Raw genomic sequence first — 13,093 nt, 5'->3', positions numbered from 1 at the left:
TGGAAAGATTAAGCTTGTAGGAGGCTCCATAAGGCTTCCTAGCAACTTAACACCTTTCAATAAAGGTATAAATATTCACACCCTTTAGTACTAAGTTTGAATGTTGAAGTTTGGAGATGGTTTGGATGGATGAGTAGTAATTTGAATGATAAGCATGATTCGAGCTTTAATTGTTAAGTAGTTTAGTTGAATTTGGAGGTGTTATAATATATGATTGGATTGAGATCCTTGAGATTATTATGACTGAAATCAGTAGCATTGATGTGTATCTTGAGTTTTTATTGATTGGTAGTTGGATTGATATGATTTGGAATGGTAAAAATTTGGGAAATCGCGTAAACATAGCCGTCGTAATGTCCAATTTACTTTAGACTGTTTTTGCTCTTAACATCAGGACCCGAGAACTCACTGTTAGGTTTTGACCATTGTCATGATTAGATATTTCATGTTACGAGCTTCGTTTTGATATGTGGTACGTTTGAATCCGATGTACGGTTTAGGAGAAACGACCGTTTTAAGTAACGGCGTTTTGCGACTGAACCTTTACCCCTCGCCTTACTTTGAAACCTTGGTTAAGGCCCTTAAATGACTAATTGGGGTATGAAACATTTATGTAAAGTGGATTAGGCAGTTGGTAAGGTATTCGCGAAAGAATCGCCTTAAAACCCTTAATGGCTAATTTATTAAAAATGGCGGAGCCGAGGGTACTCGAGCGACTTAAGTGAATCGTTAAGCGCGAAAGCGAACGTTAGGACCCTAAATGGTTAAAGTCTAGTTTCTTAAGCGACCGGAGTTTAATTCCGACTTATGTTGTTGTTCATAGGTTATCGGACCCACTCTAAGCTTAAGTCTATCAGGGAGCACTCAGGCAAGTTTTCTATCCGTTATACTGTTGTTGTGATGTATACATTTGTATATGCATTATCTTGTGATAGATGCATAATGGTTATTTAGCAAATTCTTGCGATATATTGTAGCATGTGATATGGTATATATGCATGCCTGTTTCGTATTCTTGATACATATATCTGTTGATTCAGTTGATAATGCATATGCTAGAGATAAGCGGTAATTTTGCATATACCCTTAGTATAGGGGACTCAAAGGTGAATTTTTTCTAAAACCGGGAGTCGATACTCCCGAGTATAATATATATATATTTATATATATATATATGAATAGTTTTTAAAACTATGAATCAAATAAGGTTTATTCGATAACCTTATTTTATTAATGAATATTATTTTGAATATTCATTCGAGGGCTTATGACCCCGTTTATTTTATTATTGAATATTATTTTGAATATTCATTCGAGGACTTATGACTCCGCTTAATTTATTAATGAATATTATTATTTGAATATTCATTCGAGGACTTATGACTCCGATTATTTACTAATTATTATTCTTAATTTTATTAAAGAATAATGTGTCGATAATCAAACTCACTTTTGATTATTCAAATAAAGATAGTACTTTCGTATAAGTATATCTTTGGTTATTTAATATACATTGCAAGTATAAGTTTTAAAACTTCTACTTCAATTATTTTTATAAAGATTATTCTTTATGAGAATATTATTTAAATAATAATATTCAGATATTTTCTAATATATTGGGACTGATTTATTTTATTAAATCAGCATCACTCCAAACATTCTTAAAAATGTTTTGCGAGTCTTCAAAATGATTTTAAACGTTAGAGCGGATCCCAAAAACTCATTTTTATATTTAAGATCCTCCTTTCGAAGGGGATTTAAATACTCGCTCAAAACCTGAGGTATCCGGCTCTGTGGTGTATTGTATATTCGCAACAAGGTTGCTATTTTGATAAAAGAATTTTTGATTACTTACCCAACACTCGGGAAGTAAAATTCTTGGAACAAGTTAATCCATTAACAGGCATCGCCTGGAAAATATCGGTGAGTTCTCCTTTCCAACTAGATACGTCTTCTTGGTGGAGTCGTATCAACAAGTTTCTACTTGGGGAAAGGGGGAACGAGCTTTACGTTTCAGAGTCATGGATTTCATCTGAACTAGGAGTGGCGTAAGTGGTCGAGTGGCACCGGCCCAGCCTTATTATATTGGCCCAAATGGCCCGGAAGTTCCGCTAAGACGGTCCATTCCTTAGGAGTCCAGTGTTCGGTTGACAAGTAAATCCGACAGGTTCTCCTCTACATGTAGAAAATGGTGGGGTTGTACTACTGCGACTGATCATCGTAAGTGGTCTTCTTGGCGCGACAAACTCCCGTAATGAGTTCATCATCCAATTGGATATTTCTGCAACACTACCCAGAACACTTCGATAGAAAGGATACGGTTGGGCGATTGTTGAGTGTTGGCAGGTCAAGTTTTCAAAATGATGTTTACATCAAATGAAGTATCTCATAATATCATTTTATTTTGATGATATTTTAAAGATTGATTCTATACAAGTTTTGTCTTGTAGCTTAATCTATGGGATGAACTATTTATACATTGAACGGTGGTAGTTCAAGTAGTATTCGGAAAAGATATAAGTATATTGGAGTATCTTGTAACTTCATCTTTTAAACTTATATCTAGTTAATGATTGTCTTATGAATGGCAAAGGTTTCAAAAAAATGTTGAGACAAGGTTAGATATATGAGATCACCTTGCAACGATATTTTTATACAGTTATACACTTGAACACTGTGTGTATTATGCATGGATGAGGACTTCCAAGATTTTGAAAAGTATATATGTATATATACTGAATATTTTGCGACTTCATCGCATTAAGATATCAGCTTGGTTCATTTCTTCTTGACCAAGACTTTCATGAGTACTATGAGAATGCTCTTATATTGTTAATTATTATACATATTATTTCGGTGGGCTTGTTGCTCACCCTTGCTTTCTTCTTTCATGACACAACATCAGATAGACAAGATGAACAGGACCAAGCTCCCAATTCGCGAGCGGATAGGAAACGTTCCGCAGTTTCCTATAGGCGTTGATGTCGCTGTAGCTGAGGTAGAATCTACCAATAGGCTAGGCTTTCAACTTTTGATGTACCAGACTTATGTATCTTTATCAATTGTAATAATGGCAAAGAAATGTAATATTCAGAAACCCTTTTAAGGTGTAATGGCATATAAATTTGGAATAAAATGACTCGTGTTATTTTTGGATATTCATCTCTGAGACTATAACTTGTGGTGTGTGTGTTTATTGTGGGGTCACAGTATAGAGTAGTTGATTGTTTATTAAGATTTGGTATTATTAAGGGAAATGGAACTAGTGACAACCCGGATCCCCGATCCCGGATTTGGGGGTGTTATAATAAACAGAGTCATAAGTCCTCGAATGAATATTCAAGATAATATTCATTAATAAAAATAAAGTTATCGAATAAACCTTATTCGATTAATAGTTTTGAAAACTATATCTATATATATAAATATATATAATATACTCGAGAACATCGACTCCCGGTTTTAGAAAATGTTCACCTTTGGGTCCCCTATATTAAGGGTATACGCAACTACTGCTTATCACTAGCATAGGTATTATGCAACTTATAAGCATTTGAATCAACAATCAGATATCAAGATTACGAAACAGACATGCATATATACCATATTACATGCTCCAATATATCGCAAGATTTGCTAATAACAATCATGCACTTATCACAAGATAATGCATATACATATATTTATATCACAACAACTGTATAACGGGTAGAAAACTTGCCTGAGCAACTTGGGGTGGTGAAAGGCTTGGGACGAGTCTGGTAACCTATGAACAACATATAAGTTGGAATTAAACCAAAGTCGCTTAAGAATCTATACTTTAACCAATTAGACCCTAACGTTCGCTTTTGCGCTTAACGATTCACTTAAGTCGCTCGAGTACCCTCGGCTCCACCATTTTTTATAAATTAACCATTAAGAATTTTAAGGTGATTCTTTCGCGAGTAACCTACCAACTTCCTAATCCACTTTGAATAATTGTTTCATACTCCAATTAGTCATTTAAGGGCCTTAACCAAAGTTTCAAAGTAAGGCGAGGGGTAATGGTTCGTTCGTGAAACGCCGTTACTTAAAACGGTCGTTTCTCCTAAACCGTACATCGGATTCAAGCGAACCACATATTAAAACGAAGCTCGTAACATGAATTATCTAAAAATGGTAATGGTCAGTTCATGGAAGTGAGTGTTCGGGTGCAAAAGTTAAGCACAAAAAAGTTTAAGGAAAATTGGGCATTACGACGGCTATAACTTAGAAATTCCCAAATTTTTACCAAATCAATTCAACATCGAACCACCACCAATCAACACCATTCCACCATCATTCAACCACAATACAAGATCATTTAACTATAACTCAAGATCTCAACTTATTCATCTAAACCAAGTCAAAATGTGACCAAGAACATCAAATCCAACAAGTATCACTCCTAACTCCAAAATCAACAAAACCACTTACTAAACAAAGCTCTAAACATGAGTACACACCCATTACACTAACCCATCATCTAAACATTATGAAATCCAAACCAACAAAACTTAAGACTAAGGGTTTGAGAAGTTATACCTTCCTTGGAGAGTGGAGAATCACTTAGGAAGCCTTTAATAACCACTAACTATCTCTACTAAGCTTGGATCTTGAAGAAAACATAAGAAAACACAAAGTTAGTTTCTGGAAAACACTATTCACCAAGAACTTTGATGAATTGATTAGCTATGTTAAACATGGAATCTTGACCTTAAACTTATGGCTCATCTAAGTTATGAATTATGGAAGCTAAAGAAACAAACCTCTTGAATTATGATTAAGTGCATCTTCGGTTTTGGAATTTTCTTCCTTGCTTTTCTTCAAAAAGCCGAGGCAAAAAGATGGGGGAAGAAAAAAATGTGTTTATTTTGGTTGCTTTTGATTTTTGTGATTAATTGAATTGTTACCATGGTAAATTTTGTGTGGTTTATAATCAACCAACACTTCCTTCCCTTTTGGTCATGCTTATGTCATCCTCCTATATCATCTTCCCACACTTGTCCTCTTCTTGTTGGTGTGATGACATCATCATCACTAACCTCTTTGATTAACTCCTAATTACTTGGCTAATGACCGCTGATCTGTTATACGGTTCGCTTAACTTTTGTTCTCATTTATCGTTTGAGGGATCATACCCGGGATCTTATTACTTGGGTTTCATTAACCTTTCTCAATACATTATATTCCTTTTATGATCCTCTCTTATACTCCTTGAATTTAAATCCTTTTTATCTTGTTACCTTATACTCAATTCTTTCGGTATCTGGAGGATTTTCGGGAAAAATCAAAGTGTTTCGAATTTGGATTATGACGATCTTTACATATACTTATATACCATATAGATACTAATAAGATCTCAGAATAACAATAAAAGAACATCTACAAAGTGTGGCATGAAAAGTTTTCTTATTTAGCATAATCAGCAAAATCACTATTCATAAGGGTTACAAAAAGTCCAAAATTTTTGGGATTATTACAAGTGAGGCCTAGGTTGACCACTATAGTTGCAAGATAGCATAAAGTCAGTAGAGAGAAAGGTCCAAGTGAGGGTCAATAGGATTTGGATGGTTTAGTAAAGGCACATCGAGTTAGGAGGCCAAAATTTGGAGATTTTGTCTAGTTTAGCGATCAAGTGACTTAAGATGTGGAGCGAGATCATCCAAGCCTAGTGTTGCAATATGGTGTGTGTGATATTATTTGGTACTTAAATATGGTATATGAGTATATTTGGCCATGTGTACTACTATATTTATAAGGTAATTATAAATTGCGTGCATATAGGCCTAAGTGCCATTTGTGTTTAATTTCGGGTTGTAAATAGGTTGAGTTGGTGAGAATATATTATAATGATGTTATTATTAATTGTGTAGGATCTCGAGACGAGGGTAAACTTGCCATAAAGGTCGAGTAAAGCTTCCAGTTGCTCCTACTTGCCAGTCCAGTCCAGTCTAGTCTAGCCTTCTCAAGGCAAGTGATTCAACCTACTTTTTAGTTTACACTGAGAATGTGTGATAACTAGTTCTTATATATATAATGCGAGTATCCTGATTTACCTTGTTATACCCGGACCAAGTGATTCTCAAATCTATCTTCGTATTATATAGAAATGCCATGAACTCTCAAGTACTTATTGCAAGTAGATCAAAAATCATACCATGCTAGTATATCAAAGTAATCGGGATGCCATGATAAAATAGAGAATTGTTATAATACCTGATTGATCCTTTTGATTAACATGCTATTGATTACTGAAAAATCTTTATTTTACACCCTGATGCTTGATTTAACTCTTGTAAGAACCCCGATAGAAACTTTATCTTGATACCTAAAAGCCAGATATTCTTTAAAGTCATTCACGATTGTTTGATAACCCTATCCTTACCCTAAATCTTGACATCCTGATATACCTTAAGCTAATGATCACTTTCTTTATATATTAACACCTATATCATACTTGTAACCAGTAATGCTTATCTTCTTGATGTTCTAATACCTATACCTTGTCTAAAACCATTGCTTTAAGCCTAGTTTGGCATTACTATTTCATATTATCCAATAACCCTACTAAATCTCCTTGTCAAAATTCTTGTAAATGGAAACCTTTCAATTACCCTGATAGAGTAAAGTCTAGTGGATCATGGCCCTAAGATTAGTGAACATAATTCCAGTGTTTCAAGTCAATCTACAAACCCTTGATAAAGATGTTTACTGTTTAAGAAATTTTATTATCAATCGGCATCAATTTTTGAAATGATTAAAACTTGGATTTTCAGTCCCAAAGGGGGATAAATGTTTTCTTTAAATAGTGGATCTGGACTGAGACGCAAGTCCTTTCCACACTGATATTGTAGGCTTAAAAGTTGCCTTGGGATCCCATTAATGTTTTAGAACCCAGCGAGGTTCGGGATTACTTCGCAGCTGATCACCGGCTGTAATCCGTAGCGTCATAAAATGGTTTTTGATTAAGATATGATTTTGAAAAAAAATTTGATTCAAGCAAATGATGCCATCACCCAAAAGTTCTTCTCTTGTTATTATTAGTTATATCTTCGCATTGTCATTCTTTAATATATATCTCGATTTATGTTTTGTATCGTATTGTTTAGCACTTGTTGAGCATTTGGCTCACTACTTGCTTTAACCCTGATATTACAGCTAGCAGCTATGGTTAGATTCAAGCAGACAGCACGTAAGACTTGTGATGCCGATGCGTATGTCCGAGCTCAGGTAGAATAAGAGATAGTTTTGTGTGAGGACTCGATATTAAAACCAGTTGTAATAGTTAGTGGTGTTGGGCTGTTCCAAACCCTAAATTGTAAGATCTTGGATTCAGTTATATTTACTTTCTTTTAAATATTATAATAGTTATATATTATGTATTGTTAAGTTGAGGGGTGTGACAACTGGTGTAATTTTCACACTGAAGCCCATTATCAATAAAAGAGGAAAGTTGCTTCAGTTGTTTACTTTCCTAGCATTTATGCTCTAAGACAAAGATAGGGTGCGCCCTATCTTGGAAGTACCTTATAATAATAAGGGAAAAATTATAGACCGCGCCCTCTACATCAGAGGATGGAATGAATCTTAAGTTGAATATCCGTTAAGGTCAGAGGCGCGCCCTAACGGAAGGTGCGCCATGATTTAACATTTTGGCCAAAGTCCAAAGTTAGAACTATAAGATAAAATAGTGACATCAGTTTGATTTAGGAAAATAAGGAGGCTTACCTTTCTTAATTAGCTTTAAAAAGAATATTATGTTCTAAGTTAACCTATGATTTAGATATCAAGGCGCGCATTTATAGCAGGATGCGCCTCAAGTTTCTGTACTTAGCAAATCTTGTCAAAACAAAAATAAAAAATATGCAATTGATATGGTAAAGCAATTGTGAAGAAAACTAAGACAAAAATCTGTACACAACAGGGCGCGCCCTAAAGTTAGAGGCACCTTGACAAATTTTACCCTTGAAAAATATCTATGCAAGAATGATCAGAAATGCTTACTTTTTGGGTCATATATTTATCATCTATAATGTTAGTACGTGCCTTAAGAAAAAGGGTTTTAAAATTTATAAGGTGCGCCCTAACCATTAAGGCTTACCATTCATTTGGTACTTAAGACTTTTTGCAGAAATTTTACACTTATATACTTATTAAAAATAATAACAAATGAGTAAAGCCCAGTTAATTATCATAATGGGAAATGAGAAGTAGCAAAGTATTTAGTCTTACAACTTAGCAAATTATCAAAAAAGGGCTGGCTCCTTAGAGTATTAAAGGATTAAGTTCAAATGGAATTTAAACATAGCAATAAATTAGGGTGCGCCCTGAGAGTCATCAGTTGGAGGAATCGATTAGAGAGGAACTGAGGGATCAACCTCAGGCACGTCCTTGGTGGGTTCGTCAGTGGGCGCACCTTCTTCTCCTCTAGGCCAAGCTCAACCCTCTTCTCTCGAATATCTTTGGCAAACTCCCTCTTAAACTCCGCCATTTCAGCAATAGTTTCTTCACCAAATTTCTCGAAGGTATACTCAGGATCATTCGCTATGAACCCAATCCTGTAGAAATGGACACCATTGGAAAAGGCATCATCTGTTATCATTCTCCTTTCTTACATCCAACCATTCTTCTCCTGATCTTTAAGGTGCTCCACCCTGGCTTTTGCCTCAGCCAACTTCGTGTGGAGAGCTTGGAGTGAAGGAAATCTTTGTTCTTAAGAGTATTCCAGAGAATGTTATTATCTCCTTGAAACCTTTCTAGGCACGCCCTCTCCTCTAAAAATCTGTCCACGGGTTGAGCGGAGTGGACCATGAGCTGGAAGGAGGCTTTTACTGAACCTCTGATTGATTCTTCCAGGCTTATTTCCTGCCACTTCCCAACCTTTTCATCAGACACATAAAGGGACCCTACAGGACCAAGCGTGTTAAGTGCGGAAGAAGAGTGGGAAGGCGCGCCCTCTGTACGAAGCTTCTTGGATACGCGATGTTGCTCAATTAAGTTTACTACAGTCCTTTTTGGGACAGGGGTAGGTTGGACAACGGCAGGAGTGGGAATTGGTGTCTGAGTTTTGGGAGCATCTTTTCTTGATGGTTTGGACTTGGGCTTGTTGCCAGGACGCGCCCCAAATGACTTGGGAATTCTGGGAGGAGCCATTTCTGTATAAAACATAAGAAAAATATTAACAGACATTACAGCAAGGCACACCAATAAGTCAGGGCGCACCCAAACAATATTAAAGTTGCTATTGAAGGCACAATATATATGTTTACAATATGCAAAAATAGAAGCAACGGGTAAAAATGAATGTAAGTATGAAATAAATGAAGTACAGTGTACAATATACGAATAAAATAACTAAGGTGACAGTGAGATAAAACATAAATAGGACGCGTCCTAAAAGGAAGGCGCGCCCTCACAAATACTATCAGTTGTTCAAATCTAATGGGGGTTTATTTTGAGCGGTACTATCTTCATGTTCTTCTTCATCTTCTTCCTCGTCACTGTCAATTTCTATAACACGAGTAATAGGAACACCTTTCCTAAACTCTGTGTATCTGCACTTGGTCCCCACACGATCAGACAGAATACCAACTCGCATTCGGTTGGACTCTGTTACGAGTGTCTTCAAATTCCATCTATCTGCAGCAATTCTGAGTATTGTTTCCGCCCTTTCTTTGGGCGCGTCCTCAAGTTCCTGAACAAAAGATTGGTCTGGTGCAGAAGGGAAGAACAACATAAAAAAGAGTTGGAAATAAAGAGAAATAAGTAGGGCGCGCCCTTACTTGGATCTGTGTCGAACTGTATTCTGACTCTGTGTTAAGTGGCATTTATGTCCACTTAGAATGCTCTATAAAGGCTTGAATTGGTGTTTTGTACTCAAGTATTGTGTGTATTTGATGTGTTTTGTAGTTTTTTTACATTTCATAAATAAAGGATTAAGGAGATTTAGCATTGCTTTGGTTCTAAATTAGTGTTAGGAAGGTATCCTGGGAGTTTGCTCGTGGAGTGCCATCTCAAACCAGCCATAAAAACAAGCAGAAGAGAAATTCCAGTAGGATAGGGCACCTGTGTTGTGCTAGCGCGCGGCCACGCCAGAGAAGCAGAAGGACAGCGTGCCCGTGCCAGGTCAGGATTTTAGAATCATGTTTCAAGTATAGAACTGATTTTCTGAGCTTCTAATCTGTATGGGCTACTATATAATGATAACTTAAGGTCGTTTTCCATAAGAAGCACTTAACAAAGCGTAAGGAGAAGATAACGAGAAGACCTATAGCCAAAATACAACCAAGGCGAAGAGGATCTAGTTTATTCTTGTGATTCTTTGTTTAAGTTGTAATCTTGGATGCTCGTTTCTTTTTTTATTGAACCTAATACTCTGGATTGTGTACTTTGATTATTATTCAGTTTATAAACACTTAGTTTATTATACCATGTTTTATCAGAACCCACGGTGATGATGAGTTCGGTTATGGGCTAATCGTTATCGTGGGGTTCTAGCGGATTTACTTATGGATTTAAATAGTTAATATGTTTTGATACCTTAGTGTGTGGTGATCAAATAATTTCCTAGTATTGGTTGTGCTTATTCATCTTATGAGCGTCGCGAACTTATAAGATAGCGTTTTAATCTCTAATAAAGCGACAGTGAATTTAGAGGTTTAGAACTTGCCATGCTAGCATAGGTTCATGTATTGTTATGCATGATTCGTAGATAATTTTAACCATCTTACTTACCCTATGTAATCACGATAGATAACTTGCGCATTAAACCTTTGTGTTATCAGATTCTATAGATATATAGGGTCTCAACATATTTGGTGTCTATTCAGCTTCTATCTCTTTTGTGGATGTCTGGTAGTAGGGTATTCGTATAACAAAAGTTGGCATTTACTACTTTTGTGTTATCTGATTAGTTGTCATCACCATTACATGCTAAGGTTAAGAACAAAAAGGCTATTAAATAAAGTAGTAATGAAGTTAGAATCCCATGTTTGTCTCATATATAGTAAATCAAACCTTTTAATTCTCTTAGTTAATTGCATGTTAGTTAATATCTTAGTTATAAACAACCAACTTGTTATTCGTCTTAGCATTGAATAATAACCATATCATTGTTGCATAAGTACACATTCTTAAATTAACCTAAACTAGTCTCTATGGGAATGAACTAGAATTAATTCTATATTACTTGCGATCGCGTATACTTGCGTGAATATTAGCGTGTTTTTTCATCCTAACAAGTTTTTGGCGCCGCTGCCGGGGAATCAGTGTTAATTTTTAATTTATGTGCTTGTCATCAGTGGTCGTTAAAGTTCACTGACTCGGATATTGTTACTTACTTGGGTACTTGTTGTATTTCAGGTACTCTAGAGAGCGTGTATGCTAACGCGTTCTCGTTCTCGTAAGAGAACACTAGATAAAGCGGAGGAAGTTTTTGAAAAAGTAGAGAAAGTTAAAGAAGAAGCTCTAATCATAATGGGAGAACTAGCAGCAAATCTGAAGGCTTTGATGGATTATTCTCAGCCAAAGATCAATGAAATTCACTCTAGCATTATCAGGCCAGCCATCGTGGCTAACACCTTTAAAATAAAGTCGAGCACGATTCAGATGATACAGAATTCAGTTTAGTTTGAGGGTTCTCCTATAGAAGATCCCAACATGCACATCAGAGATTTCATCAAGATCTGCGACACTTTCAAGTTCAATGAAGTTTCTGAAGATGCTATTAAGTTAAGGCTTTTCCCATACTCTCTGCGGGATAAAGTTAAGTGTTGGTTGCATTCTCTACCACCAGGTTCTATCACCAAATGGGAGGATCTTGCTCAAAAGTTTCTAACTAAATTCTTCCCTATGGCGAAGACAGCTGCAATCAGAAACACACCTACTTAATTTGTGCAACAATCGGGAGAATCATTGTGTGAGGCTTGGGATCGCTACAAGGAGATGTTTAGGAAGTGTCCTCACCATGGGATGCCTGATTGGATAATCATAAATTTTTTCTACAACGGTTTGGGCGCACAGTCTAGACCTATGCTCGATGTAGCGTCACGTGGAGCCTTATGGGCCAAAAGCTATGATGAAGCTTATGAGTTGATTGAGCTCATGGCAGCTAATAAATACCAGAATCCAACGCGGAGAATGCCGCAAGGCAAGGTAGCAGGAATTCTGGAAGTGGATACAGCTACGACTATAGGTGCTCAACTTCAAACTTTGATGATGAAAGTGGATTCTTTGGCTAATTTTGGAGTTAATCAGATCACTAATGTTTGTGAGCTTTGTGCTGGTGCACATGAGACGGAGCAGTGTGCTATTTCTGGTGAATCAGCTCAGTTCGTGAGTAACTTTCATAGGTCCCAGCAACCAGCTCTATCCACCTATCATCCCAACAACCGCAATCATCCTTAAATTTAGGTAGAGCAACACTCAGAATGCGGTGCAACAGCCTTATCAGCAGTATGCAACAAAGCAATACAACCCTCCTAGTTTTCAACAGCCGGAATATGTACCAAGACAACAACTCCAACTTCAGAAGCTACCACAATTTAATGAAAAATCTGAATTGGAGGAGTTGAGGCTCATGTACAAGAGCCAAGCGGTGTCTATTAAGACCTTGGAGAATCAAATTGGGCAGATTTCCAATTGTTAGGAATATGTGTATTAGTTTGATGATAAGTTATACAAAACACTTAAGTAGAAATCTAGTGTTTGTAGCCTCAACGGATAAGACCATCTTGGCTATCCGTTGAAGGAGTAGCTTTACTTAGCAATAAGTTTAGTATTGTAGCACATTTCATTCTCTGGATTCAAGTTGTAATTCTTAGATGTTGTAAGAAATTTTCAGTCATGTTGACTACTAGTGGATATGAAATAGGAGGGCTAATTGTAAATATTTCATGCCTTGTAATTTTGTATAAGTGAAGAAGTATCAACTGATATTGAAGACCTTCAACGGATAAAAAACAAAGCTTCAACGGATGTCTCTAAAGCTTCAACGGATAATATCCATCAACGAATAAGTGCTTCAACGGATAAAGACTTCAACTGATAATGCATCAACGGATAAAGCTTCAAC

The 13,093-nt window shown here is 36.3% G+C and overlaps 1 non-coding gene across 1 annotated transcript; it reads right to left on the bottom strand.

Moving 5' to 3' along the window:
- Window positions 1-11,886: 11,886 nt before the first annotated feature.
- Window positions 11,887-11,993, bottom strand: LOC141721881 (small nucleolar RNA R71). The gene has a single exon (XR_012574924.1). It is a non-coding gene; the product is annotated as a small nucleolar RNA R71 (small nucleolar RNA).
- Between the last annotated feature and the right edge of the window lie 1,100 nt (window positions 11,994-13,093).

This window comes from Apium graveolens, chromosome 4, assembly GCF_009905375.1.
Source record: "Apium graveolens cultivar Ventura chromosome 4, ASM990537v1, whole genome shotgun sequence".
Taxonomy (NCBI): domain Eukaryota; kingdom Viridiplantae; phylum Streptophyta; class Magnoliopsida; order Apiales; family Apiaceae; genus Apium; species Apium graveolens.
Note: the sequence above shows the minus strand (reverse complement) of the source record. Positions and strands in the feature narration are given on the sequence as shown.